Raw genomic sequence first — 7,207 nt, 5'->3', positions numbered from 1 at the left:
GTTCTTACAAATCATTCATAATCAGCGCTCTCAGAAGTTGTCTTTACGACAGCCATGCCAAGCTAAGAGGCTGCTAATAAATACTGCATTATCATGAAAAATGTCTTAAGCGCTTGGAGATTGAGTCTGTTAGTATGAATGTTTGATGAACGGGGACCTGCTCCACTAAAAACCATCACAGAGGAAGTTGCATCAGCGGCGGCAGCACGATGCTGCTTAATCAAATGCGCTAATCAGTATTTCAAAAATGGAGAAGAGTGGCACTGATTCAGATAGAAGTGAACACGCCAGGGAGGGGAGGTCACAGAGGTCACTGCAGGAGGATCCAGACAGGAAAACTGTATTAGATGAGAGCAGGTGGGGTTTAAAGCCAACCTGCACTGGTCAGGTCATGCATGAAATGTGCTTTGTGTATTTTATTTGTGTGTTTTATTCTATTTATAAGCAAGAGAGGAGCAAATTCAGTAAAAAAATCACCATAAATGCACCACACTGGAGCTTTTTTTATTACGTGGATTACGTGCATGGGCAGAACCTATAGTTGAGCAGCTATTGGCAACCATACAGGGTGGGGAAGCAAAATTTACAATGAACATTTAGTTGTTTTTTCTCAGCAGGCGCTACATCAATTGTTTTGAAACCAAACACATATTGATGTCATAATCATACCTAACACTATTATCCATACCTTTTCACAAACTTTTGCCCATATGAGAAATCAGGAAAGCAAACGTCAAAGAGTGTGTGATTTGCTGAATGCACTCGTCACACCAAAGGAGATTTCAAAAATAGTTGGAGTGTCCATAAAGACTGTTTATAATGTAAAGAAGAGAATGACTATGAGCAAAACTATTAGGAGAAAGTCTGGAAGATACTATTAAAGAAGAATGGGAGAAGTTGTCACCTGAATATTTGAGGAACACTTGCGCAAGTTTCAGGAAGCGTGGGAAGGCAGTTATTGAGAAAGAAGGAGGACACATAGAATAAAAACATTTTCTATTATGTCAATTTTCTTGTGGCAAATAAATTCTCATGACTTGCAATAAACTAATTGGTCATACACTGTCTTTCAATCCCTGCCTCAAAATATTGTAAATTTTGCTTCCCCACCCTGTAGATCATGTTGATTCCAAGTGATGAACGGCCTGATCACAATCAAGGTGTACAAGTATATTTGCATCAGTTATTAATCAGTATTGCAAAAAGATCCCCCCAAAACCATTCCCAAAATGTTTCTTTGGCCATCTTATTACTAGGTCTTGCAATCCTCCAAATTTGAAGAAAATCAGACAAAAAACTGATAAAATGGTGACCCAATGAGTGTGAAAACATGTGCACATAATGTTTTGTAGCACAATAAATAATTACTACTCAACTCCTGTGTCTTTTTTATTACAAAATACACACATCACATTGCTTTTCATTACCTCCGCCAAGGAGGTTATGTTTTTGCCAGGGTTTGTTTGTCTGTCTGTGTGTCTGTCTGTGTGTCTGTCTGTGTGTCTGTACGTTAGTGTGCAACATAACTCAAAAAGCTATGGACAGATTTTGATGAAATTTTCAGGGTTTGTTGGAAATGGGATAAGGAAGAAATGATTAAATTCTGGTGGTGAGCGGGGGTGGGGGGGCCCACGGGGGGGGGGGGCCACTGATCAGCCTTGGCAGAGGTCTGCGCTCTCCGAGTGCTTCTAGTTTATTGATTATTTTTGTTGAATAGCTGTTTGATTACACTGGTCAACAACAAATTTATTGTTTAAGTTTTTTGAGCTGATTTAGGATAATTTTGGTGTGCTGAATCCAAAAATCACAGTAATTTTGCTCAATCAGGTCAACTTTCCGAACTATGCTACATATTGGCTTTTTAACATTTTTGCTTACATTTATGGGCATTTTCACATCATATGATACAATATTCTTTCATATTTCTTGCAATAAACGAGTTCTGAAGATTTTACTTTTGCCAATTTATGATTAATGGTTTTTTTAATATTACAGGTGAATGAAATGGCTTCAACTAGAAGATCTTGCAAAAATAAGCCTGACGTATTCTGCTACATCTGCGGTGAATTGTACTGAACAGGAATCCTGTTAGAAAATGATTTTTTTTCTCTTAAAACCTATTTTGGGTGAGAACTATATAAAAAACCAACTGATAAAGTCGCAAAAATGTAATCAATTTTGTGAGAAGATCAAATTTTTCAAAATCAAATTAGCGAAAAAACCTGACCTGATTGAGAAAAACAGATGTCATTTTTGGATTTAGCGCTGCAAAATGGTCCTAATTCAGTTGAAAAAACCTAGACAACTTGCAAAAAACATTTTTTTGTAACCCAGTGTTTTCAATTCTTATTTTCAGTATTAAGACAATCAACCATTTTGTTGTGAAAACCCTTCTTTTACAGCCCTTTAATTGTAATAATAGAATGGGAACCTGTTATTTCAGTATTATTAGGACTAAATATGCACAACTACACAGATTTTGGTATGCTCCCTGGCTGCAGAAAATTTGTTAACAACGTGTCAAACGGATGTTTACATCGAACCGCATGTTTTCAATGGCGCGTTGTTCACCAAAATTCATGTAGTGTCCGTACACCAATATACTTCCATCAATAATATGGTGTATATGCCTTATAGATATATTGTTATAACTTCTTCACAAATGTTTATTTCCTCCTGTACCAGGAAGACTTAGTCACAGATCTAACACAGATGCGTCCATGTGGTAAGACAGATTTCCATTCCAGTCTTGTAGTCTTGTGTACACCAAGTCGTGTCCGTACACCATATTCAAAATATGTGGGTCTAATTTTATTGTTTCTGTCAATATATGGAATTTTTCAGCATGCATGCTTTGGACACGACATCTATGCAATAAACAATGCATGATTCTCCTGAGTGCTGAAACATTTGTGTATCTTTGTAGGCATTAAATATGGAGGCGATTAGGCTGGAGTGTCCGTACACCCAATAATTTCTGATTTAACAGGGGCAAGCCTGCGAAATTTTCAATAGACACCATAATACAAAAATATTTTGGACTTTAAAAGAGAAATATCAGACAAATAAAAAGGCCTGTCTGATTTTTTGATAGAGCATTATTATTTTGTATCTATATGTGCACCCTTTCTGGTACCCTTGATTGTGATCAGGCCGTGGAGTACAAGTAAGATTAACCCAAAACTCCACTGGTGACCCAAAGCATCTACTGAACTAATATGTTTAATACCTGTTGACGCACTAATCCTATCAATACATGTGAATAACTGGTGTAAACGCAGTTTGTCATCTTTTCCTGGTCATCAGATATGACCCATTTGGACGTTCAGAGACTTCACAGTGAACGTGGAAACACCGTCATCTTCTACAACACTGATTCACCAGTAAAACCCATGGAGTTTGATAAATGACAGTGGATGAAGACATTTTTATTACTTTGTTATTGGTATATTTTGCTGAAAAAGTCACTTTTTCTTCAGCTTTCTCTGTTTCTGACATAACCCTCAACTTTAATCTGAGTTGGCTCAATGACAGTGGATGGAGACACTTGTTTTTATGTTCAGTTGATGATATATTTGCAGAAGTTTCAGTTTCCTCTGTTTTGATATAATAACCTTTGAATTAACGCTGAGTTTTCATGAACATCTTAAGTAAAATATGAAATTAGATATAAGAACTTATTTTTAGACAATAGATCTTGAAAATCTTATTTAAAGAAATCTTACCAAGATTTTTTTCACTTGTTCCATTGGCAGTTTTTTTTTTTCTTGAATTAAGCAAAAAACAAAGAAAAATCTTGGATTACAAATAAGTTGTTATGTCTCACTGACAAGTTACTCTTTAAGTCAGTGGTTCCCAACCTTTTTTGGCTCATGACCCCATTTTAGCGTCACAAATTTCAGGTGACCCCAGACATTCAAAATGGAGACTTTTTTTTTTGGCTAAAATTAATTTGTTTTTGATCATGTAATAGTTTGCTATATTATGTTGCAAATAAATATTAATTTTAGACAACATTTAGACTTATAATGTAAATTTTTATTGGTAAGTTTTCATTTTTTTGTAATAAATTATTAGAAATTTCAGGCAACCCCAGACATTCAAAATGGAGACTTTTTTTTTTGGGCTAACATTAATTTGTTTTTGATCATGTAATAGTTTGCTGCACTATGTTGCAAATAAACATTAATTTTAGATAACATTTAGACTATTTAATGTAAATTTTAATTAGTAAGTTTTAATTTTTTATCAATTACTAGAAATTCCAGGCGACCCCACATGGGGTCCCGACCTCAAGGCTGAAAAACACTGCTTTAGGTGATTATGTCTAATTTTAAGTGTAATGAGATGGACTAGAAATGAAAAAAATACACTTGCTAAGATTTGTTTTTTTTCAGTGAGGTAATCAGACAAAAGAACAAGTCTGTGTCACTACACTGTCAAAAACAGAGGTACGAGATCAGAACATTTATGTACCTATAAGTACATTTTTTAAGAATGTTCTCTCAAAAGTACAATATTGGTCTTTAGGAGGCCAGAATTGCACCTTTAGACTATGAAAAAGGGTCCAAAGTTCTGTAAAGTACAAATTTATACTATAAGGTACCCTGCAGCATTAAAAACTGTGTGCAGACCATGAGAATAGGCTATAGGCTAGGAGAACTGAATTATATTATATAATTATTATTATATTATTATATTATTATTATATATTATATTATAGGCCTAATTATTGTTCAAACATTAGGCTTAGCACATTATTTATTATATATCATACTGTAATTACTCTATATTATATTTAATAATAATTTGTGTTTTAATTTAATAGCCCAATTAGCTCAATGATAATAGCCTAATAATTTATGTAGCTTAATAAGAGTGAATGATTGGATGTGAATGAAGGTTTTATATAGATGGAGTTATAGAAATGCATTTTTTTTTACTGTTTTTTAAACTGTTTTAGTTTTTATAAATGTCTTTTTTTTTTTAATGAGAACATCAGCCTGTTCAGAGAACACAGGTGGGAATGAGCACTAGTGCTACAACCTGGCACACTACACCTGTCCTTTTTAAGGTTAATGTATATTGTACTTTGTCCTTGTCCAAATAAATAAATAAAATGGAAAAAATAATAATTTTGCTGTTCTTGATAAACCTGATCTGCACTAATATGTTTTAGTGTAAATTAATTGCTAATTGTTATTAGACTGTAATTAACAGTTTTCTTAATCAAAAAGTTTTGGTTTTTTTGTTTTTTTTTGCATATTATTGCCAGGAATTGAGTAACAACTAGAATTTAGAGTATAATAAAATGTGATAAAACGGCATTAGTGGCTTTAAAAATGTTTTTATTTCCTAGTTTTCACACAGTTTATCACTTTCTGATAATGTTTTTTAAATATATGTTTCTTTGCTTCAAAAATCAAATGCATGGTGCCCAGCTGAGTGGACATTTTTGTAACTCCACGAAAAACAGGGTCACAAAAAATTTCAGTCGCATTGTTTTTTTCATGCCTAAAGAGGGAAAAAAACACTCAAGAAAAAAATATTGACTAAGGTTCGCATAATTCATGCATGAAAGGGTTAAAGTGCAAAGTGTGCAAAAACAGACACATTGCACATTTTCTTTTCCAGTCCAGTACTCGTCCGTTCTCCAAACCTAAACTCTTTGTCTAGTCTAGTCACAGGTCACCATGGCAGTACATTTGTTTGTTGTACGTCCCTAAAATGAGTCCTGGGTGCTCCATCGCTAAAATATTAGTTCCACCTGCTACGTGTTCTAACATGAAGAAAAAAAAACACACCCAGGAATGATCCAAAGACACCCCCCCCCCCCCCCCCCAAGTCTTCACACCTCCCCCCTTAATAATAATTTGTGTTTTGATTTAATAGCCCAATTAGCTCAATGATAACAGCCTAATAATTTATTTATCTTATTAGAACCTCTGATTATTGCCATAATCTCTGTTTTATCAAGTTTTCATTCACACCTCCATGTCTAGATGTTGTAGCTTGCCTGTGCCGTTTTTTTTTTTTTTTTCTCAATTAGACCACCGGTTCAAACTTTAAACATCATGGCATTATCAACTATATGAGAGTTTTCTTTCTATGTAAAGTACTTAAGATACAAAAATGGACCATTTCGAAAGGGTATAGAAATGTCTCTCAAAAAAGTACACCCCCAGCGACAAGTATTTGTACCCTTTTAAGTATAAGCTGGTACCTCTATTTTTGAGAGTGTACTGGTGCCAGAACAGCCTGTGAAGAAGGACACATGTGTCTGACCATGACTGACGGACAGAGCAGTGACCTAGAACTGGACAACATACGTTACCAGACAGAACCATTAGTGTTAGACATGTTCTATTGAAAACCCAGTAATGAAAATGCACCCTTTAAGGCAGTGTTTCTCAAAAAGTGGGGGTGTGAAGGCTTGTCAGGGGGGCATGGAATCATTCCTAGGTGTTTATTTTTTCTTCAGGTTAGAACATGTAGCAGGTGGAACTAATGTTTTAGCGTTGGAGCATTCTGGGCTCATTTTAAGGACGTACAACAAACAAATCTGTTGCCATGGTGATCTGTGACTAGACTAGACAAAGAGTTCAGGTTTGGAGAGTGGACAAGGATTGGACTGGAAAAGAAAAATGTGCAATGTGTCTGTTTTTGGGCAGTTTGTACAGTTTGCACTTTGATGTTCTCAGATGTGCAACGTAAACAGGCTCATTGCAGCCACTGATACTGTTAAAATGTTCATCTTTGTTACCAAAATGTGTTTGTTGTTCTAAAAAAATAATTTACCTTATTGTCATAGTTTTAGGATAATTACACACTTCCTATTTTTAGTTTGAAAAATAATGTCTCAGGGAGCAGTCTTGTTGAGTTCATTTGTATTGTTCAATCAAAAATCGACGTTATTTTTAATTTGTGTAACAGAGTTTAGGTATATAGTGTAGGATTCCACTTGTAATTGCTGACTTTTGTTGTGTTAATTCCAATTTTATTTTGGGGACATGAACCCCACACCCCTTCAAACTGGGGTCGTGCACCCCAGGAGATAGCAGCAGTTTTGTCGTTCTCTCCTGGTGAGTGCACACATGTTGGTCCTGTCTTTACATTTTTTTATTTTCTTTATGTCATATTTGAATAGGTGTTGTGTGCTGTTGTGTTGGTGTCATGATTGGCTTTTGGTTGAGTATGTTTTTTTTTT

This window comes from Sphaeramia orbicularis, chromosome 21 (genome assembly GCF_902148855.1).
Source record: "Sphaeramia orbicularis chromosome 21, fSphaOr1.1, whole genome shotgun sequence".
Classification (NCBI taxonomy): Eukaryota; Metazoa; Chordata; class Actinopteri; order Kurtiformes; family Apogonidae; genus Sphaeramia; species Sphaeramia orbicularis.
This window is presented reverse-complemented; position numbering follows the sequence as displayed.